The sequence below is a fragment of the Bufo gargarizans genome, chromosome 2 (assembly GCF_014858855.1).
Source record: "Bufo gargarizans isolate SCDJY-AF-19 chromosome 2, ASM1485885v1, whole genome shotgun sequence".
Classification (NCBI taxonomy): Eukaryota; Metazoa; Chordata; class Amphibia; order Anura; family Bufonidae; genus Bufo; species Bufo gargarizans.
Window position 1 is genome coordinate 258,897,707 of NC_058081.1, and position 24,912 is coordinate 258,922,618.

The window sequence follows — 24,912 nt, forward strand, 5'->3', positions numbered from 1 at the left end:
CCTCTGAGTCCCTCAGCTGTTGTTCGGTGGCTGCATTCTGTGTTTGTAATTCAGCGATCGCCGTGTGGAGACGTCTGATTGTCAGCAGGATCAGGTCATAGGAACACTTGTTAATGATTTTCTCAAAATCGCTGGTATATTCAAGGTCGTTAGAGAAAAAGGTAGGGCGTAAATGAACCCTTAACCCTCTAGGGATCCTTTTCACCTTGAAGTATTCTGCCAGAGTAGTAGCGTGTAACTCATAGGAAATGAGTCTCCGGCGTTCACGTTCCCAGTGCCGCTTTTGAAATTCACTTGTGGGAATGTTGAGAAATTCGGAGGTAGATGTCACTTGTGAGAGTATCCTTTCGGCATCGACATCTGCAAAGCTTAATGTTGAGGCGTCGGAAGACATCTGTTAATAGCGGTGCACGTCCCAGTAACAAATGTAGAAAGAAGTTTGGCCGGCACACGCTGGGTTGCACGCCGCACGGGATAGGATAATTACCACGTATAATAGAAAGAAATCCCAGCAGACGTGTCTTCAATGCTTGTGAAATTTATTGTTGAACACTGATCCAGTTTTTTGTATAAAACGTAAAATATTGAAGGTGGTGGATCACTTTGCTACATTGGGTGTTCTTGATAACAGTTTGCATACCTTTCTGGTCAACCAAACACCGATAACACCTGTCTTTTATGTGCTCCCCAAAGTACATAAAACCCTTAATGATCCTCCAGGTCGCCCTATTGTGGCCTCGGTGGGATCTATCTTGTCTCCCTTGGCAATAGTGCTTGAGAAGGTCCTTACACCTCTGATAAGAGATATTCCTTCATACCTGGTAGATACACAGGACTTCTTGAACACTATTGCGCAATTGGGTCCAGTTCCACCGGACAGTTTACTGGTAACGATTGACGTGGTCAGCCTGTATACCTCCATAGAACACAATGGAGGTGTACAGGCCGTCAAGTCGTTCCTAGAAAGGAGTGATTATTCCCCCATAGAGCGGGAATTTTTTGTAGAGCTGCTTCACCTCGTCTTGTATGAGAACTATTTTATGTTCGAGGATTCCTACTATTTGCAGAAGCGGGGGACCGCGATGGGGTCTAATGTGGCCCCGCCCTATGCAAATGCATATATGTCGCAATTTGAGGACAATTTTGTTTATAACAGTCAATGGTATTGTAACCACATTTTATTGTGGAAAAGATTTATTGACGACATTTTTTGCATATGGGCATTCATTTCACACTTGAACCATGCACGTACTGGTTTGGAATTTACAGTTACAAGTAACAGTCGGATGGTTAGCTTCTTGGACACAAGGGTTATCAAGGATTTTTATGGTAATCTTTCAACTGATTTATTTCAGAAGGAGACAGACAGAAACAGTATCCTCCACTTCACCAGCGCCCATCCACCGGCCCTTAAAAAAGCCATTCCAAAGTCCCAATACCAGAGGGTCAGACGCATTGTCTCTAGTCCCTCAGTACTGGGACGCAGAATAGAAGAGATGACCACAAGGTTTGAAGAAAGAGGGTACCCACCATCTATCCTAACAAACACCTTGAATGAGTTAGAAACCCCTCAGAGTTCTGGAAAGGAACATGATAAAAGTCCACGAGTGGCATTGATTCACAAGTACCATCCATTCAATTCCAAATTAGATAATGTTGTAAAGAAGCACTGGTGTTTGTTAGGTAAAGCATACCCCCAAGTTAGGGAATTCCAGAATCCGCCCCTTATCTGTAATAAAAAAAAAACAAGTTATAGAGATAAGCTTGTGCGAGCGGATATTGGGAGCACCCGTGGTACTCTCAAACAGGGGGTACTGGCCACACAACGGAAGGGCACCTTTCCGTGTCTCCATTGTTTCCAATGCTCTAATGTCATCAAAGGCCCCAATGTTTACCACCCACATACTGGACGGACATACGCAGTTAATGGCTTTTTCACATGCGAATCAGCCAATGTCATATATCTAATAAAATGTCCTTGTGGGTTGTTATACATTGGGGAAACTATGCAGAGTGTGAAAGATCGCATTGGAAAACACAAATCCACTATCAGGACAAAAAATTTACTCTTACCAGTTCCCTCCCATTTTGATAAATTTAATCACACAATTGCCCAATTAAAGTTCCAGGTCATAGAACAGATTTCTAGACCTAGACGAGGTGGCGATATCAAAAAACTACTTTCGCGCCGAGAGGCCTACTGGATTCACACCCTTGATACCCTTTATCCAAGAGGTTTGAACCGTGACTATGAAATTACGCATATTTGATCGTTACTAATGCTATTTTCTATTCACATTTCATTTTATGGTTGTAATTTCTTGTATTATATTTTTTCTAGACATCGACTATATAAATGAAGGAGTCCCTCAACTGTATTGGTATTTAACTACAATATCTAATAACATTACTACTGACATGTATTCTGACACCTATTGCGCTTTTTTTGATTCTTTGATTGATTGCCTTGATTATGTTATCACGTGACTATGTATGTACCGCCCCTACCTTGGGCGTTTCACTATTGGGAGGTTCTCATCATTGATATGTGTATATATATGAGCTGTTGACCAAGTAAATTAGTAATAACCAGTAACTTACAGATACTGTATATAGCCATCTCATAGCTAACTGAAAGCCCCTAATACTGCAGAACTAGAGTAACATCGGGCAAAGGACTCAAAACATTGTTAATATTATTATTAGTCTGTATTGTAATTTTCTCTTGGTGTATATTTTTTGGGCTTTTACATTTTAAGCATTTGTCTGCCTTGAGTAACAGTGCCGATGCAATTATCCTGCAACAATTGCAAATGCTTTGAGCTTCCCTGCAGCAGTATGCTTCTAAAGCTGTAAAGATTCCAGAGGTTAGTCTTGGCTCTCTGGGACTTTCATTATCGCAATCTCACAAGCCCAGGGCAAGGAGTCCTTAGTACATTTTGTCTTGGCACACCTAGGCAGTTTTTGCTAATTGCTACAGCTGACAGAATCATAAAATTTTGATGCCAGATAATGTTAAATATTGATCCTATGACAATGATTTGTACAGCACAGAGGGCTTGTGTATGGATAGTAAAATATTAGACATTGACAGCCATCTCCTGTTTGCAATGTCATTTTAACCCTTTCCAGAAACAGTTTTCACCTTCCTGTCTCAGCCTTTTACTTATCCGAGTGATTCTAAGATTTTTATTTTATTTTTTCATCACACATTATACTTCACATTAGTGGTAAATTTGCATCAATATATTTTACCATTACAGAAAATTTGGACAAACTCTCTGCAGAGCAATGCCTGTCTTCTTCCGGGTGTACTGTGACATATTCAGCGCCGGCGCAGTAAGGAAGTCGGCAGCCGAAAAGCATCCTTCCTTCACTACGCCTGTGCCGAATACTAAACGGCATGCACTTAGGGCCAGGCAGGAGGAAGTGAATGATGCCCGGCCCTGTCAATCAAGTCTTGGATGGCATGGACAGAGGTTAGAGAACGGAGCCTCCAGGAGCAGGAGCAATGCCCCCCCCCCCCCGCTCCTAGAGGCTAATTTGCATATAACAAAAGTTATATTCCTGCAGTAATGGGGGCATGTATTAAAACAGGACTAGGCTAGTTAGGTTCAGCTGACATTAGCACATGGCTAATGTCAGCAAGGTAAACAGTGTTATTTCTGGTGACAAAAGCCATTTAACGATACCAAGCTTGTATAGTTTTTATTTTGTTATATTACTTAAAAAAAAATTAAAACCTACAGAGCTTTATGAGGACTTATTTTTTGCCGAACTAACTATATTTTTTTATTGGTACCATTTTTGTGGTATGCACAAATTTTTGATTACAGCTATATAATTTTTTTTGGGGGGAAAGGTGACTAAAATGGCAAATTGTGTGTTTTTTTTTCTCTGTTACGGCATTAACAACACTTTAGATTTTAATATTTCGGACATTTTCTGATGCAGCGATATCTAATATGTTTTTTTTTATTCTTTATATATTTTTATATGTAAAATTGGGAAAGGGGGGTGATTGAAACTTTTTATATTTTGGTGTTTTTTTTAAACCTTTTTTCACTTTTAATTTAATAACAGCCCACCTAGGGGGCTAGGGCCTGGGATTTTTTGATCCCTTGTCCCTTTTATCCTCATAGAGGTCTGTTCGGGTGAATAGGATTTTGACGTGCTCCCTGCTGAGCTGTGCCTCATGTCCCCTCACATCTCCTCTGCTGCTTCGACTGGTGCTGGGGTAAGGTCCCTGGCTGCAGTGGTGACATGCTATGCACGCATGAGACATCAGTTCTGAGGCTGCAGAGGTGACATGGTGTGCAAGGAATGTCACCGTGGCAGCCAGGAAAGAAAACAGCAGAGGGCTGAAGTGCAGGGCTGGAAGTGGTAGAAGAGAAAAGGGATAAGTATGACTTATTTTGTTATTTTAGTTTTTGTTTAACTTAGACAACCCCTTTAAATTAGTAAACTGGACACAGTCAGCCATAGCAATTGATAAGATGGTTGCTGCCACTCCCTTCCCCCCTACAAGTGGGTAGTAAAGGTAGGTAAATTATATAAAAATATTCTTTGTGCCTGGGCTTACACATTCAGGAATTCCTATACAGTTTTGAAGCAAAAGCAAACAAAATTTTATACCTATATACCCTGGAAAAACTATTCTTGTCTTAGGCTGGGTTCACACAGGCGTCACGTTTTGACTCAGGATGCGTCCCGGGTAGGGATGAGCGAACTCGAACTGTATAGTTCGGGTTCGTACCGAATTTTGGGGTGTCCGTGACACGGACCCGAACCCGGACATTTTCGTAAAAGTCCGGGTTCGGGTTCGGTGTTCGTCGCTTTCTTCGCGCTTTTGTGACGCTTTCTTGGCGCTTTTTGAAAGGCTGCAAAGCAGCCAATCAACAAGCGTCATACTACTTGCCCCAAGAGGCCATCACAGCCATGCCTACTATTGGCATGGCTGTGATTGGCCAGAGCACCATGTGACCCAGCCTCTATTTAAGCTGGAGTCACATAGCGCCGCCCGTCACTCTGCTCTGATTAGCGTAGGGAGAGGTTGCGGCTGCGACAGTAGGGCGAGATTAGGCAGATTAACTCCTCCAAAGGACTTGATTAACTGATCGATCTGCAGCTGTGGATCATTGAGCTGCTGATCCTCAATTGCTCACTGTTTTTAGGCTGCACAGACCGTTTGTCAGTCACATTTTTCTGGGGTGATCGGCGGCCATTTTGTGTCTTGTGGTGCGCCAGCACAAGCTGCGACCAAGTGCATTTAACCCTCAATGGTGTGGTTGTTTTTTGGCTAAAGCCTACATCAGGGTGAAGCTGTCACACCAAGTGCATTTAACCAGCAATAGTCTGTTCATTTTTTGGCCATATACAAAATCAGGGGCAAGCTGCGCCTGTCACCAAGTGCATTTAACCCTCAATGGTGTGGTTGTTTTTTGGCTAAAGCCTACATCAGGGTGAAGCTGTCACACCAAGTGCATTTAACCAGCAATAGTCTGTTCATTTTTTGGCCATATACTAAATCAGGGGCAAGCTGCGCCTGTCACCAAGTGCATTTAACCCTCAATGGTGTGGTTGTTTTTTGGCTAAAGCCTACATCAGGGTGAAGCTGTCACACCAAGTGCATTTAACCAGCAATAGTCTGTTTATTTTTTGGCCATATCCCAGTCTAATTCTGTCACTAAATCCATACCGGTCACCCAGCGCCTAAATACTAGGCCTCAAATTTATATCCAGCTAAATCTGTCCCTAGTGCTGTAGCTGGGCGAGTTATTTAGTGTCCGTTCAAGCACATTTCTTGTTCTGGGTTGAAATACAATTCCCAATTTAGCAATTTCATAATTTAGTGGTTTCTGCTATATCAGAGCTATTTGAAATCTATCCCTAAAAGGGTATATAATATTCAAGGTGCACATTGGGTCATTCAGAATAACTTCACACACACCCGCTACTGTGTATTTCCAAGTCTAATTCTGTCACTAAACCCATACCTGTCACGCAGCGCCTAAATACTAGGCCTCAAATTTATATCCAGCTAAATCTGTCCCTAGTGCTGTAGCTGGGCGAGTTATTTAGTGTCCGTTCAAGCACATTTCTTGTTCTGGGTTGAAATACAATTCCCAATTTAGCAATTTCATAATTTAGTGGTTTCTGCTATATCAGAGCTATTTGAAATCTATCCCTAAAAGGGTATATAATATTCAAGGTGCACATTGGGTCATTCAGAATAACTTCACACACACCCGCTACTGTGTATTTCCAAGTCTAATTCTGGCACTAAACCCATACCTGTCACCCAGCGCCTAAATACTAGGCCTCAAATTTATATCCCGCTAAATCTGTCCTTAGTGCTGTAGCTGGGCGAGTTATTTAGTGTCCGTTCAAGCACATTTCTTGTTCTGGGTTGAAATACAATTCCCAATTTAGCAATTTCATAATTTAGTGGTTTCTGCTATATCAGAGCTATTTGAAATCTATCCCTAAAAGGGTATATAATATTCAAGGTGCACATTGGGTCATTCAGAATAACTTCACACACACCCGCTACTGTGTATTTCCAAGTCTAATTCTGGCACTAAACCCATACCTGTCACCCAGCGCCTAAATACTAGGCCTCAAATTTATATCCCGCTAAATCTGTCCTTAGTGCTGTAGCTGGGCGAGTTATTTAGTGTCCGTTCAAGCACATTTCTTGTTCTGGGTTGAAATACAATTCCCAATTTAGCAATTTCATAATTTAGTGGTTTCTGCTATATCAGAGCTATTTGAAATCTATCCCTAAAAGGGTATATAATATTCAAGGTGCACATTGGGTCATTCAGAATAACTTCACACACACCCGCTACTGTGTATTTCCAAGTCTAATTCTGGCACTAAACCCATACCTGTCACCCAGCGCCTAAATACTAGGCCTCAAATTTATATCCCGCTAAATCTGTCCTTAGTGCTGTAGCTGGGCGAGTTATTTAGTGTCCGTTCAAGCACATTTCTTGTTCTGGGTTGAAATACAATTCCCAATTTAGCAATTTCATAATTTAGTGGTTTCTGCTATATCAGAGCTATTTGAAATCTATCCCTAAAAGGGTATATAATATTCAAGGTGCACATTGGGTCATTCAGAATAACTTCACACACACCCGCTACTGTGTATTTCCAAGTCTAATTCTGGCACTAAACCCATACCTGTCACCCAGCGCCTAAATACTAGGCCTCAAATTTATATCCCGCTAAATCTGTCCTTAGTGCTGTAGCTGGGCGAGTTATTTAGTGTCCGTTCAAGCACATTTCTTGTTCTGGGTTGAAATACAATTCCCAATTTAGCAATTTCATAATTTAGTGGTTTCTGCTATATCAGAGCTATTTGAAATCTATCCCTAAAAGGGTATATAATATTCAAGGTGCACATTGGGTCATTCAGAATAACTTCACACACACCCGCTACTGTGTATTTCCAAGTCTAATTCTGGCACTAAACCCATACCTGTCACCCAGCGCCTAAATACTAGGCCTCAAATTTATATCCCGCTAAATCTGTCCTTAGTGCTGTAGCTGGGCGAGTTATTTAGTGTCCGTTCAAGCACATTTCTTGTTCTGGGTTGAAATACAATTCCCAATTTAGCAATTTCATAATTTAGTGGTTTCTGCTATATCAGAGCTATTTGAAATCTATCCCTAAAAGGGTATATAATATTCAAGGTGCACATTGGGTCATTCAGAATAACTTCACACACACCCGCTACTGTGTATTTCCAAGTCTAATTCTGGCACTAAACCCATACCTGTCACCCAGCGCCTAAATACTAGGCCTCAAATTTATATCCCGCTAAATCTGTCCTTAGTGCTGTAGCTGGGCGAGTTATTTAGTGTCCGTTCAAGCACATTTCTTGTTCTGGGTTGAAATACAATTCCCAATTTAGCAATTTCATAATTTAGTGGTTTCTGCTATATCAGAGCTATTTGAAATCTATCCCTAAAAGGGTATATAATATTCAAGGTGCACATAGGGTCATTCAGAATAACTTCACACACACGCTTCTGTGCATTTCCAAGTCTAATTCTGTCACTAAATCCATACCGGTCACCCAGCGCCTAAATACTAGGCCTCAAATTTATATCCAGCTAAATCTGTCCCTAGTGCTGTAGCTGGGCGAGTTATTTAGTGTCCGTTCAAGCACATTTCTTGTTCTGGGTTGAAATACAATTCCCAATTTAGCAATTTCATAATTTAGTGGTTTCTGCTATATCAGAGCTATTTGAAATCTATCCCTAAAAGGGTATATAATATTCAAGGTGCACATAGGGTCATTCAGAATAACTTCACACACCCGCTACTGTGCATTTCCAAATCTAATTCTGTCACTAAACCCATACCTGTCACCCAGCGCCTAAATACTAGGCCTCAAATTTATATCCCGCTAAATCTCTCGTTACCGCTGTCCTGTTGTGGCTGGGAAAGTTATTTAGTGTCCGTCAAAGCACATTTTTTGTTCTGGGTTGAAATACAATTCCCAATTTAGCAATTTCATAATTTAGTCGTTTCTGCTATATCAGAGCTATTTGAAATCTATCCCTAAAAGGGTAGATCATATTGAAGGTGCACATAGGGTCATTCAGAATAACTTCACACACACGCTTCTGTGCATTTCCAAGTCTAATTCTGTCACTAAATCCATACCGGTCACCCAGCGCCTAAATACTAGGCCTCAAATTTATATCCCGCTGAATTTGAATACAATACATTGGGCCAAATAATATATTTGTTGTTGTGGTGAACCATAACAATGAGAAAAACATCTAGTAAGGGACGCGGACGTGGACATGGTCGTGGTGGTGTTAGTGGACCCTCTGGTGCTGGGAGAGGACGTGGCCGTTCTGCCACATCCACACGTCCTAGTGTACCAACTACCTCAGGTCCCAGTAGCCGCCAGAATTTACAGCGATATATGGTGGGGCCCAATGCCGTTCTAAGGATGGTAAGGCCTGAGCAGGTACAGGCATTAGTCAATTGGGTGGCCGACAGTGGATCCAGCACGTTCACATTATCTCCCACCCAGTCTTCTGCAGAAAGCGCACAGATGGCGCCTGAAAACCAACCCCATCAGTCTGTCACATCACCCCCATGCATACCAGGGAAACTGTCTCAGCCTCAAGTTATGCAGCAGTCTCTTATGCTGTTTGAAGACTCCGCTGGCAGGGTTTCCCAAGGGCATCCACCTAGCCCTTCCCCAGCGGTGAAAGACATAGAATGCACTGACGCACAACCACTTATGTTTCCTGATGATGAGGACATGGGAATACCACCTCAGCATGTCTCTGATGATGACGAAACACAGGTGCCAACTGCTGCGTCTTTCTGCAGTGTGCAGACTGAACAGGAGGTCAGGGATCAAGACTGGGTGGAAGACGATGCAGGGGACGATGAGGTCCTAGACCCCACATGGAATGAAGGTCGTGCCACTGACTTTCACAGTTCGGAGGAAGAGGCAGTGGTGAGACCGAGCCAACAGCGTAGCAAAAGAGGGAGCAGTGGGCAAAAGCAGAACACCCGCCGCCAAGAGACTCCGCCTGCTACTGACCGCCGCCATCTGGGACCGAGCACCCCAAAGGCAGCTTCAAGGAGTTCCCTGGCATGGCACTTCTTCAAACAATGTGCTGACGACAAGACCCGAGTGGTTTGCACGCTGTGCCATCAGAGCCTGAAGCGAGGCATTAACGTTCTGAACCTGAGCACAACCTGCATGACCAGGCACCTGCATGCAAAGCATGAACTGCAGTGGAGTAAACACCTTAAAACCAAGGAAGTCACTCAGGCTCCCCCTGCTACCTCTTCTGCTGCTGCCGCCTCGGCCTATTCTGCTGCTGCCGCCTCGGCCTCTTCCTCCGCCTCTGGAGGAACGTTGGCACCTGCCGCCCAGCAAACAGGGGATGTACCACCAACACCACCACCACCACCTCCGTCACCAAGCGTCTCAACCATGTCACACGCCAGCGTTCAGCTCTCCATCTCACAAACATTTGATAGAAAGCGTAAATTCCCACCTAGCCACCCTCGATCCCTGGCCCTGAATGCCAGCATTTCTAAACTACTGGCCTATGAAATGCTGTCATTTAGGCTGGTGGACACAGACAGCTTCAAACAGCTCATGTCGCTTGCTGTCCCACAGTATGTTGTTCCCAGCCGGCACTACTTCTCCAAGAGAGCCGTGCCTTCCCTGCACAACCAAGTATCCGATAAAATCAAGTGTGCACTGCGCAACGCCATCTGTGGCAAGGTCCACCTAACCACAGATACGTGGACCAGTAAGCACGGCCAGGGACGCTATATCTCCCTAACTGCACACTGGGTAAATGTAGTGGCAGCTGGGCCCCAGGCGGAGAGCTGTTTGGCGCACGTCCTTCCGCCGCCAAGGATCGCAGGGCAACATTCTTTGCCTCCTGTTGCCACCTCCTCCTTCTCGGCTTCCTCCTCCTCTTCTTCCACCTGCTCATCCAGTCAGCCACACACCTTCACCACCAACTTCAGCACAGCCCGGGGTAAACGTCAGCAGGCCATTCTGAAACTCATATGTTTGGGGGACAGGCCCCACACCGCACAGGAGTTGTGGCGGGGTATAGAACAACAGACCGACGAGTGGTTGCTGCCGGTGAGCCTCAAGCCCGGCCTGGTGGTGTGTGATAATGGGCGAAATCTCGTTGCAGCTCTGGGACTAGCCAATTTGACGCACATCCCTTGCTTGGCGCATGTGCTGAATTTGGTGGTGCAGAAGTTCATTCACAACTACCCCGACATGTCAGAGCTGCTGCATAAAGTGCGGGCCGTCTGTTCGCGCTTCCGGCGTTCACATCCTGCTGCTGCTCGCCTGTCTGCGCTACAGCGTAACTTCGGCCTTCCCGCTCACCGCCTCATATGCGACGTGCCCACCAGGTGGAACTCCACCTTGCACATGCTGGACAGACTGTGCGAGCAGCAGCAGGCCATAGTGGAGTTTCAGCTGCAGCACGCACGGGTCAGTCGCACTACAGAACAGCACCACTTCACCACCAATGACTGGGCCTCCATGCGAGACCTGTGTGCCCTGTTGCGCTGTTTCGAGTACTCCACCAACATGGCCAGTGGCGATGACACCGTTATCAGCGTTACAATACCACTTCTATGTCTCCTTGAGAAAACACTTAGGGCGATGATGGAAGAGGAGGTGGCCCAGGAGGAGGAGGAGGAGGAGGAGGAAGAGGGGTCATTTTTAGCACTTTCAGGCCAGTCTCTTCGAAGTGACTCAGAGGGAGGTTTTTGGCAACAGCAGAGGCCAGGTACAAATGTGGCCAGCCAGGGCCCACTACTGGAGGACGAGGAGGACGAGGATGAGGAGGAGGTGGAGGAGGATGAGGATGAAGCATGGTCACAGCGGGGTGGCACCCAACGCAGCTCGGGTCCATCACTGGTGCGTGGCTGGGGGGAAAGGCAGGACGATGACGATACGCCTCCCACAGAGGACAGCTTGTCCTTATCCCTGGGCAGCCTGGCACACATGAGCGACTACATGCTGCAGTGCCTGCGCAACGACAGCAGAGTTGCCCACATTTTAACCTGTGCGGACTACTGGGTTGCCACCCTGCTGGATCCACGCTACAAAGACAATGTGCCCACCTTACTTCCTGCACTGGAGCGTGATAGGAAGATGCGCGAGTACAAGCGCACGTTGGTAGACGCGCTACTGAGAGCATTCCCAAATGTCACAGGGGAACAAGTGGAAGCCCAAGGCCAAGGCAGAGGAGGAGCAAGAGGTCGCCAAGGCAGCTGTGTCACGGCCAGCTCCTCTGAGGGCAGGGTTAGCATGGCAGAGATGTGGAAAACTTTTGTCAACACGCCACAGCTAACTGCACCACCACCTGATACGCAACGTGTTAGCAGGAGGCAACATTTCACTAACATGGTGGAACAGTACGTGTGCACACCCCTCCACGTACTGACTGATGGTTCGGCCCCATTCAACTTCTGGGTCTCTAAATTGTCCACGTGGCCAGAGCTAGCCTTTTATGCCTTGGAGGTGCTGGCCTGCCCGGCAGCCAGCGTTTTGTCTGAACGTGTATTCAGCACGGCAGGGGGCGTCATTACAGACAAACGCAGCCGCCTGTCTACAGCCAATGTGGACAAGCTGACGTTCATAAAAATGAACCAGGCATGGATCCCACAGGACCTGTCCGTCCCTTGTCCAGATTAGACATTAACTACCTCCCCATAACCATATATTATTGGACTCCAGGGCACTTCCTCATTCAATCCTATTTTTATTTTCATTTTACCATTATATTGCGATGCTACCCAAAGTTGAATGAACCTCTCCTCTGCCTGTGTGCTAGGCCTAAATATATGCCAATGGACTGTTGCAGTGGTGGCTGACATGAAGCCTGATTCTCTGCTATGACATGCAGACTAATTCTCTGCTGACATGAAGCCAGATTGTCTGTTACGGGACCTCTCTCCTCTGCCTGGGTGCTGGGCCTAAATTTATGACAATGGACTGTTGCAGTGGTGGCTGACGTGAAGCCTCATTCTCTGCTATGACATGCAGACTGATTCTCTGCTGACATGAAGCCAGATTGTCTGTTACGGGACCTCTCTCCTCTGCCTGTGTGCTAGGCCTAAATATATGCCAATGGACTGTTGCAGTGGTGGCTGACGTGAAGCCTGATTCTCTGCTATGACATGCAGACTGATTCTCTGCTGACATGAAGCCAGATCCTCTGTTACGGGACCTCTCTCCTCTGCCTGTGTGTGTGCTGGGCCTAAATATATGCCAATGGACTGTTGCAGTGGTGGCTGACGTGAAGCCTCATTCTCTGCTATGACATGCAGACTAATTCTCTGCTGACATGAAGACAGATTCTCTGTTACGGGACCTCCCTCCTCTGCCTGGGTGCTGGGCCTAAATATATGCCAATGGACTGTTGCAGTGGTGGGTGACGTGAAGCCTCATTCTCTGCTATGACATGCAGACTAATTCTCTGCTGACATGAAGCCAGATTGTCTGTTACGGGACCTCTCTCCTCTGCCTGTGTGTGTGCTGGGCCTAAATATATGCCAATGGACTGTTGCAGTGGTGGCTGACGTGAAGCCTCATTCTCTGCTATGACATGCAGACTAATTCTCTGCTGACATGAAGACAGATTCTCTGTTACGGGACCTCTCTCCTCTGCCTGTGTGTGTGCTGGGCCTAAATATATGCCAATGGACTGTTGCAGTGGTGGCTGACGTGAAGCCTCATTCTCTGCTATGACATGCAGACTAATTCTCTGCTGACATGAAGACAGATTCTCTGTTACGGGACCTCCCTCCTCTGCCTGGGTGCTGGGCCTAAATATATGCCAATGGACTGTTGCAGTGGTGGGTGACGTGAAGCCTGATTCTCTGCTATGACATGCAGACTAATTCTCTGCTGACATGAAGACAGATTCTCTGTTACGGGACCTCTCTCCTCTGCCTGTGTGTGTGCTGGGCCTAAATATATGCCAATGGACTGTTGCAGTGGTGGCTGACGTGAAGCCTCATTCTCTGCTATGACATGCAGACTAATTCTCTGCTGACATGAAGACAGATTCTCTGTTACGGGACCTCCCTCCTCTGCCTGGGTGCTGGGCCTAAATATATGCCAATGGACTGTTGCAGTGGTGGCTGACGTGAAGCCTCATTCTCTGCTATGACATGCAGACTGATTCTCTGCTGACATGAAGCCAGATCGTCTGTTACGGGACCTCTCTGCTCTGCCTGTGTGCTAGGCCTAAATATATGCCAATGGACTGTTGCAGTGGTGGGTGACGTGAAGCCTCATTCTCTGCTATGACATGCAGACTGATTCTCTGCTGTCATGAAGCCAGATTGTCTGTTACGGGACCTCTCTGCTCTGCCTGTGTGCTAGGCCTAAATATATGCCAATGGACTGTTGCAGTGGTGGGTGACGTGAAGCCTCATTCTCTGCTATGACATGCAGACTGATTCTCTGCTGACATGAAGCCAGATTGTCTGTTACGGGACCTCTCTCCTCTGCCTGTGTGCTAGGCCTAAATATATGCCAATGGACTGTTGCAGTGGTGGCTGACGTGAAGCCTCATTCTCTGCTATGACATGCAGACTAATTCTCTGCTGACATGAAGCCAGATTGTCTGTTACGGGACCTCTCTCCTCTGCCTGGGTGCTGGGCCTAAATTTATGACAATGGACTGTTGCAGTGGTGGCTGACGTGAAGCCTGATTCTCTGCTATGACATGCAGACTGATTCTCTGCTGACATGAAGCCAGATCCTCTGTTACGGGACCTCTCTCCTCTGCCTGTGTGTGTGCTGGGCCTAAATATATGCCAATGGACTGTTGCAGTGGTGGCTGACGTGAAGCCTCATTCTCTGCTATGACATGCAGACTGATTCTCTGCTGACATGAAGCCAGATTCTCTGTTACGGGACCTCTCTCCTCTGCCTGTGTGTGTGCTGGGCCTAAATATATGCCAATGGACTGTTGCAGTGGTGGCTGACGTGAAGCCTCATTCTCTGCTATGACATGCAGACTAATTCTCTGCTGACATGAAGACAGATTCTCTGTTACGGGACCTCTCTCCTCTGCCTGTGTGTGTGCTGGGCCTAAATATATGCCAATGGACTGTTGCAGTGGTGGCTGACGTGAAGCCTCATTCTCTGCTATGACATGCAGACTAATTCTCTGCTGACATGAAGACAGATTCTCTGTTACGGGACCTCTCTCCTCTGCCTGTGTGTGTGCTGGGCCTAAATATATGCCAATGGACTGTTGCAGTGGTGGCTGACGTGAAGCCTCATTCTCTGCTATGACATGCAGACTAATTCTCTGCTGACATGAAGACAGATTCTCTGTTACGGGACCTCTCTCCTCTGCCTGTGTGTGTGCTGGGCCTAAATATATGCCAATGGACTGTTGCAGTGGTGGCTGACGTGAAGCCTCATTCTCTGCTATGACATGCAGACTAATTCTCTGCTGACATGAAGACAGATTCTCTGTTACGGGACCTCTCTCCTCTGCCTGGGTGCCGGGGCCTAAATATCTGAGAATGGACTGTTCCAGTGGTGGGTGACGGGAAGCCAGATTCTCTGCTATGGAACCTCTCTCCAATTGATTTTGGTTAATTTTTATTTATTTAATTTTTAATTTAATTCATTTCCCTATCCACATTTGTTTGCAGGGGATTTACCTACATGTTGCTGCCTTTTGCAGCCCTCTAGCTCTTTCCTGGGCTGTTTTACAGCCTTTTTAGTGCCGAAAAGTTCGGGTCCCCATTGACTTCAATGGGGTTCGGGTTCGGGACGAAGTTCGGATCGGGTTCGGATCCCGAACCCGAACATTTCCGGGATGTTCGGCCGAACTTCTCGAACCCGAACATCCAGGTGTTCGCTCAACTCTAGTCCCGGGTGCATTGCGGCAAACCCGCGCGAGTAGGTACCCAATTGCAGCCAGTTTTGACTGCGATTGCGTTCCGTTGTTCAGTTTTTATTGCGCGGGTGCAATGCGTTTTGCGCGCTCGTGATAAAAAACTGAATGTGGTACCCATACCCGAATTTCTTCACTGAAGTTCAGGTTTGGGTTCGATGTTGTGTAGATGTAATTATATTCCCTTATAACATGGTTATAAGGGAAAATAATAGCATTCTTTAATACAGAATGCTTAGTAGAAGGTCAATTGTGGGTTAAACAATTTAAATAAAATTAACTCACCTCCTCCTATTGATCGCGTAGCTGCCGGTCTCCTGTTCTTTCTTCAGGACCTGTCAAAGGACCTGTGGTGACGTCACTGAGCTCATCACGTGGTCCAATCACATGGTCCATCACCACGGTGATGGACCATGTGATTGGACCATGTGATGTGACGTCACAACAGGTTCCTTAGCCGGCAGCTCATGTATAAAAATGGCACATGGTAAAGCACCCTCAGTATTATTAACACGAGAGTAATGGCTGATGAACATTTGTGAATAATAAATTATAACTCATAGTCAATTACAATGACTTACATCTAAGGGTATGTCTCAACAGTGCAGATGACTTCATGCGGTCAGCCATGCTTATCTGTAAAACACAATGATTTTGCCTCGTCTGCCTCTTGTGGGTATGGCTTGGCTGCATCCGGCCAACCCCACCATCAGGCTATACCCTTAAATTTAAGTATATTCTGACTATATTTGTGGGTTTATCTATATTAAAGATGAGCGAACCAGTTCCTAACGAACAAGGTTCATTGTAAATTTGGCAATTTTTCAGCTGGCAGACAAACCTGAACCTTTTTCTGTGTTGGGCTGTGAATGAGGGTTGATGGGTCTCACAGTGTCTGCCAGAAAAACGATCTTAAGGCATCATGGACAACCAAAAGTCAAAATCAGGCTTGTATTTTGCTAACAGGGACAGTGAAGGGAAAGGCTAGAATTATAAACAAGATCTGTCTGTGCAGAATATGGACAGGCTGGGAAAGATGTCAGCAAGGGAGTGAGAAGTGAGGAGCTGCAGAACCTCAAAAGCAGCTACCTATATTGCTTTAATTTTTACCCATTTTAACAGAAATCCTTTTTTTGGGGTGGGGAGAGGGTGAAATAAGTGCAAAACTATACAACACGTGTTCTACCATCGATGTAGCATTTGAAATCTCAGCTGAAATACTCGTTCAAACTAGTGATGAGCAGTAGAAGCTATATTCGAATTTGCAATATTTCACGAATATTTGGGCGAATATTTGTCATATATTCATGAATTCGAGATTATTTTCTTGATTGCGAAAAATCAGCATTGTAATATTTGCGTAATGCACGCGAAATACAGACGTGGGTCACTTTTGCTACATTTTCCAAGCTGCTAGAAGTTTCCTGAGGCTGGAGAAAATGTCTGGCACATCAGAACATTAAAAATGGCTTTATATGCAGTTAGAGTGCTCCAATATATTTGTGATTGTGCTAAACGGCACTAATGATGCGAATATTTTGGCGCAATACGTAAAATTTCACATTCTAGCAGGTCTGCATGTATGTATGGACAGCAGAGCCCATCACCCTACCTTACACACTACACTGCAACAGCTACACTATATCAGGATATACCCTACACTGACTGACTATTTCCCACTAACTTTCTGTATTATACAGTGGGATGCAAAAGTTTGGGAAAGCTTGTTAATCGTCATGATTTTCCTGTATAAATCGTTGGTTGTTGCAATAAAAAATATCAGTTAAATATATCATATAGGAGACACACACAGTGATATTTGAGAAGTGAAAGGAAGTTTATTGGATTTACAGAAAGTGTGCTATAATTGTTTAAACAAAATTAGGCAGGTGCATAAATTTGGGCACCACAAAAAATAAATTAAATCAATATTTAGTAGATCCTCCTTTTGCAGAAACTACAGCCTCTAAACGCATCCTGTAGGTTCCAATGAGAGTCTGGATTCTGGTTTAAGGTATTTTGGACCATTCCTCTTTACAAAACATCTTTAGTTCATTCAGGTTTGATGGCTTCCGAGCATGGACAGCTCTCTTTAAGTCACACCACAGATTTTCAATTATATTCAGGTCTGGGGACTGAGATGGCCATTCCAGAACGTTGTACTTGTTCCTCTGCATAAATGCCTTAGTGGATTTTGAGCAGTGTTTAGGGTCGTTGTCTTGTTGAAAGATCCAGCCCTGGCGCAGCTCCAGCTTTGTCACTGATTCCTGGACATTGGTCTCCAGAATCTGCTGATACTGAGTGGAATCCATGCATCTCTCAACTTTGACAAGATTCCAAGTCCCTGCACTGGCCACACAGCCCCACAGCATGATGGAACCACCACCATATTTTACTGTAGGTAGCAGGTGTTTTTCTTGGAATGCTGTGTTCTTTTTCCTCCATGCATAACGCCCCTTGCTATGGCCAAGAAAAGGCTTCCTCTGCATCACTCTCGCATACAGCATCTCCTTGTGTAAAGTGCGCCGAATGGTTGAATGATGCACAGTGACTCCATCTGCAGCAAGATGATGTTGTAGGTCTTTGGTGCTGGTCTGTGGGTTGACTCTGACTGTTCTCACCATTCGTCGCTTCTGTCTACCTGAGATTTTTCTTGGTCTGCCACTTCGAGCCTTAACTTGAACTGAGCCTGTGGTCTTCCATTTCCTCAATATGTTCCTAACTGTGGAAACAGACAGCTGAAATCTCTGAGACAGCTTTCTGTATCCTTCCCCTAAACCATGATGGTGAACAATCTTTGTCTTCAGGTCATTTGAGAGTTGTCATTTGACCCCCATGTTGCTACTCTTCAGAAGAGGAGGGAAACTTACAATTGACCCCCTTAAAACCTCTTTCTCATAATTGGATTCACCTGTGTATGTAGGTCAGGGGTCACTGAGCTTACCAATTTGAGTTCCAATAATTAGTTCTAAAGGTTTTGGAATCAATAAAATGACAACAGTGCCCAAATTTATGCACCTGCCTAATTTTGTTTAAACAATTATAGCACACTTTCTGTAAATCCAATAAACTTAATTTCACATTTCAAATATCACTGTGTGTGTCTCCTATATGATATATTTAACTGACATTTTTTATCGTAACAACCAACGATTTATCTAGGAAAATCATGACGATTAACAAGGTTGCCCAAACCTTCGCATCCCACTGTATATATAGGCTATCTAACCATCTATTTAATGTAGTGTGGAAAGCATAGAGCACAGCAATAACACTGCTGTCTCTCTCAGAACTTAAAAAAAAACTGTAGAAAATGGCTGCTGGGGAGGTTCTTTATATAGTAAGGGGTCGGCAACTTTCCTATTGGTTGCTAGGGATGTTGCTAAGCTCAGACAAAGACATTGCAGCCTTCTCATTGGCCCACAAGCAAGAAGGGAGGTTACTGATGAAAAAAAATATAGAATATTCAAAATTACGAATAAATATCACTATATTTTAAATATTCGCAAATTCTCAAAGTGCCGATATTCGCGATTAATATTAACAATTCGAATATTCGTGCCCAACACTAGTTCAAACTACATGTCAGGGCATTTCACATAGTTAATTTAATTTTTTTGTTAAGTTTTAAAAACCTTATACCGTATTTTTCGCCGTATAAGACGCACTCCCCCACCCCCCAAAATTGGGGGGGGGGGGGGGAAAGGCAGTGCATCTTATGTGGCAAATACTTCAGTTTGTATACCGCCGACCGCATGCTGCGCAGCGCGGTGGTGGGGTGTATTAGTAGGCATGGATGAGGGAGGAGGGGGCGGCATCCAGCTCTGTAACTACAGCGGGCCCGGTGCAGTCACTGTATTCTGCTACACCGGGCCCGCTCACTGTAGGAATCCTAACTGCAGGCAATGCTGTATGCTGATTAAGGTACCGTAACAGTAGTCTTTTATGCAGCCTGTACTTACGATACTAACTTTCCGGCAGCCAGCAGGCAGGAGGCTGAGCTGGCAGGCGGGCGCTGACAATGTAACTCACTATGTCACGTGCCGGCTCCGCCCACTTTATGAATGAAGAAGGGAGAGCCGGCGCGTGACATAGTGAGTTACGTTTTCAGTGCCCGCCCGCCAGCTCAGCCTCCTGCCTGCTGCCTGCCGGAAAGTTAGTATCGTAAGTACAGGCTGCATAAAAGACTACTGTTACGGTACCTTAATCAGCATACAGCATTGCCTGCAGTTAGGAATTCATACAGTGAGCGGGCCCGGTGTAGCAGAATACAGTGACTGCACCGGGCCTGCTGTAATTACAGAGCTAGATGCCGGCCCCTCCTCCCTATTGGGGGTCATTCTATGGATAGCACTGTTATGGGGGTCTGTGTATGACACATAGCGTAAAATGCTATTTATGTGTCATCAACAGATCCCCAATAACAGTGCCATCCACAGTGCCCCCCATAACTGTGCCATCCACAGATCCCCATAACCGTGCCATCCACAGATCCCCATAACCATGCCATCCACGGACCCCCCATAACAATGCCATCCACGGACCCCCCATAACAGTGCCATCTACGGACCCCCCATAAGAGTGCCATCCACAGATCCCCATAACAGTGCCATCCACAGATCCCCATAACCGTGCCATCCACAGACCCCCATAACAATGCCATCCACCGACCCCCCCATAACAGTGCCATCCCCAGATCCCACATAACACCATTAGGCACACCTTTTGGTTCAAATTTTTTATTTATTTTTTCCTCCTTAAAAACCTAGGTGCGTCTTATGGGCCGGTGCATCTTATAGGTCGAAAAATACGGTAAAATACACAGGGTAGCATACAAAAACATCAGTGAGTAATAACGTAATATAAGGGCTAAATAGGTTTATTTCTATCTCCACAGATGACACTAAACTGTGTAAAGTAATTAGATTGGAGGCTTGGGCAGAGAAGTGGCAGATGAGGTTTAACACTGACAAATGTAAGGTTATGTACATGGGAAGGAATAATGCAAATCACCTGTACATACTAAATGGTAAAACACTGGGTAACACTGACATCGAAAATGACCTAGGAATTTTAATAAACAGCAAACTAAGCTGCAAAAACAGTGTCAGGCATCTGCTGCCAAGACCAATACGATGGGTTGCATTAAAAGTGGCATAGATGCCCGTGATGAGAACATAATCTCGCCACTTTACAAATCACTAACCAGACCACACATGGAGTACTGTGCACCGTTCTGGGCTCCTGTGAACAAGGCAGACATAGCAGAGCTGGAGAGGGTTCAGACGAGGGCAACTAAAGTAATAACTGGAATGGGGCAACTACAGTACCCTGAAAGATTATCAACATTAGGGCATGCACAATATGAAAAGCTGTTCCTCTGCCCATAATGGGCAGAGCAGTGCGCAGGTGCAGGCCAGTTCCCAGCCTGACTTCTTCTCTTGCCTTTCGTGACGTCTGCCGGCTGGAGGCAGAGGAGGAGGTAATAATAGAACAGAGAGTGGGCCAGAGGGCTGAAAGAGGTGTGTTTTTCTGGGCACATCTGGACAAGGGACACAGAAAACAAAGGTAACATTGTAATGAAGGTCAAAGAGTCTATAACCTGATCTGAGCAGTCTAAAACGCTCAGATTAGGTGAAAGACTCCCTTTAATTGATAACAAATTTAGGCCTAAATCAGTATACATTTATTTCTGCCTCCACACGGTTCCATTTTTATTTATTTTTTTGAGGGTGTGTGTGTGTTGCATTTATTAAAACCATCTTATTGGTAATTACTACACCAATACACAATGTAGCGCACAATAATATCTGTGAGTGATATTAAATTTAGGACTAAATGGATTTCTGTTAATTTCTGTCTCCACACAGTTCCAATTTATTTTTTGGGGGTTTGTTGAATTTATTAAAACCAGCATATAGGTGACTACTAGTGTTCAGTGAATCGAAGTTGACAAAGTGGAATTTAATCCGAATTGCAGGACAAATTCAATTCGTCACAAATCTTAATTTTCTGGCAATTCGTGGTAACGAATCATATTTTCCCTACAATGGCTGCTGCACATGTTACAAAGTGAAAGTAAGAAGCCCGGGAGGGAGGATTCACCCATAATGCCATGCAGCCAGCCAATCAGCAGATTTGTGATGTCACAGCCCTATAAAAAGTCTCCTCCTGCCTAGTCTTCTCCATTTTACTGTGTACTTAGTGCAAGGATAGATGTGACAGGTGCTAGGAAAAGAAATTAGGAACAGTTCAGGGGCGGCACTGAGATAGTCTAGGGATATAATAGAGAAACTGTATTCACACTATAGGGAGAGTGCAGGGGCCAATTGAACAGTGTAACGCTTGGCTAATAGAGAAGCCATTCTATTACACCTTGCTGCATTAATTGGGGTTAAACATTGTTCTAAAACTACTGATTTTAGGTTGTTCACATTATTTTATACATAAGTAATGCCATAAATCCTTGAATCTGTAATTGGGGTGAAATTGTGGTCTGATACTACTGATTTATGGGTGTTCACTAGAGATGAGCGAATAAAAAAAAAATTTGATTCGATCGCTTTGCCGAATTTTCCGATAATATTTGATTTGATCCGAATTTATTTGTGTTGAATTTCATTAAAAAACAGCTATTTCCTGGCTGCAGAGAGCCTTTATAGTGGTGTAGAACACTGTGCCTTGCAGTAACACGCATAGGGAGTCTGCTGTGGTAGTGAAAAAGTACTGTGAGTCAGTATGACACGCAGATGACAGGCGTTGCTCTTAGAATCACTTCACACTTCACTTATTTGGGCAGTTATGGGGCTAGAAATAACTCAAGTGTGAACTCAGCCTTACAAGTCAATATTAGCGTCAAGAAGAAGCGCACTCCTTTTATACCGTCGTCAGCTGATTCCACATAGATGTCTACAGAACCTGTTCTATTAAACACTTATACAAGTAGAGCCCCCGACAAAGTGGAGAGGGTGTCAGCAGTAAGTTTGTGTGGACGTCACTGATTACTTTGCCCTTCCTCTGATCCGCCAGAACAATAACCCCCAAAAAACTGATCCTGTCTGTTGAGCATCCACCTTCACTCGTTCTGCATTTGGTCAGTAATCCATCAGTATTGCTAAAGCCAAAACAGAGATGACACGTAATTGGAATATGTGAATGTCTTCTGTGTTTTGTACCCACTAAGCCAATTCTGATGGGACCAAGTCATACAGACCTTACAGCTGCTATATAGACAGGATCTGTTGTGCGTCTCATTTTTCCTTCATTCTGACAGATCAGAAGAAGGGTTAAATAAATGATGATGTCAACCAGGCCAAAAAGGCAAAATAGTGGCGCAGTCATAGAGTGGGGAGGGTGGAAACAGCATGAGAAGTCCACTGAGTTGCCCAATGACAGAGTGGGGAGGTGGCAGCAGCATGAGAAGACCACAGAGTGGCCCAGTGACCGAGTGTTGAGGTGACGGCAGCAGGAGGAGACCACAGAATGGCCCAGTGACACTGCATCTGGTCTCTGCTGCACCTGGTCTCTGCTGCACTGTACTGTATCTTTCACCCTATAAGACGCACCTAGGTTTTAGAGTAGAACAATAAGAAAATATATTTTTCATTACACCTCAGGTCAGACCAGCAATCAGACCCCCAATGTTAATCAGACCTCAGATCAGACCCCCAATGCCTCAGATCAACCCCCCAACCTTTAGCCATCTATCAGCCCCCATGTCAGCCATCAACCCCTTATGTCAGCCATCAGCCCCTTATGTCAGCCATCAGCCCCTTATGTCAGCAATCAGCCCCTTATGTCAGCCATCAGCCCCTTATGTCAGCCATCAGCCCCTTATGTCAGCCATAAGCCCGTTATGTGAGCCATCAGCCCCTTATATGAGCCATCAGCCCCCCATGTCAGCCATAAGCCCCTTATGTCAGCCATCAGCCATATGTGGGTGATCAGACTTATATCAGCAGCCCCTTATGTCAGCCATCAGCCCCTTATGTCAGCAATCAGCCCCTTATGTCAGCCATCAGCCCCTTATGTCAGCCATCAGCCTCTTATGTGAGCCATAAGCCCGTTATGTGAGCCATCAGCCCCTTATATGAGCCATCAGCCCCCATGTCAGCCATAAGCCCCTTATGTCAGCCATATGTGAGTGATCAGACTTATATCAGCAAAAAACAAACAAACAACAACAAAAAACACCTCTTCATCCTGCTGTCTGCTCTGTATCGCAGCGCACAGTGTGAGGTCACAGAGCGACCTCACGTTGTGCACAACCCTGCACAGCCGATATCGAGCCGAGGACCAGGAAGCGTGAGTACAGATCCTTCCTGGTCCTCCTGTACTAATGAAGCGCTTCCATAATAGAAGCGCTTCATTAGTACCGCGTTAAAGACTGCCCTAATCGCTGCAGCCTGGCAAACAATCTTCCAGGGCCAGGACTCGAAACACGTGCACCACGCAATTGGAACACAGAGTGCTGACTGTTTTCTTTCGTGCTTCATGGTCTGGTGATACCACAGATACTGTGGATGAGTTAAGCCTAAAATGTGCCAGAGCTAAGCCGAGCATGGCTACCTATAGCTCTGTGCAAGCAACTTCCGTATGGCACTTTTTCTCCACAAGGCAGGCACACAAAACCAAAGCTGTGTGCAAGATCTGCGGGATTAAAATAAGTTGTGGCCATTCAAACACAATCAAAGTTACCATAGGTCTATTGTAGCTGACATTGAAGTACAAAGAGGAGTCGGAGTTGGAGGAGCAAGAGGATGATGATGATGACAGTGACACCGACTGGTATCAATAGGGGGTGGATTTGGAAAGAACTGGCTCCTCGGGCACGCTGGCCAGAATGACAGCTTGTTGACATCAAGCAGTTTGATGATTACTGGATAGCCATGATTTTATACCCTGGCTATCAAAGCAAAATAGGGAACATTTAGTTTAGCGTTTAGTTTCAGCCCTGAAGAGGCGTGCTTGGGCTCTAATGGAGGGCGGGCTGGGCACTGGAGGGGGAGTTCCTGGGCACTTTTGAATGATAATAACGCCCCCTCTGGGCACCTTACTCCCTAATTTTCAAAATACTAAATTTGGAATTAAGCAAAAATGAAAGCCAGAAGAACAGAATGACGGGTACATCAAGAAATAAGGTATTTTATTCTACGTGGCAATAGTTGTACTTTCATATCATGCTAATCCATGTGACAGATTTCCTTTAAAGGGAACCTGTCACCCCCAAAAAACATCCAAAGCAGCCAGCAGTACCTGACAGTAGCCAGCAGTGTGTTTCCGACGATAATTTTCTTCCTGAAGGCTGATGCGGCTAAAGCTCAGAAAACGTTCTTTTATCCCCTGCCGGCGCGCTTCTCTAGTCATGCTTGAAGTCAAGGGGGCAGCGGCCTCCTTGCTTCAAGTCAAGATAACCACGTCCCCTGCCCGTTCGCTGTGACTGACAGCCGGCAGGGGATA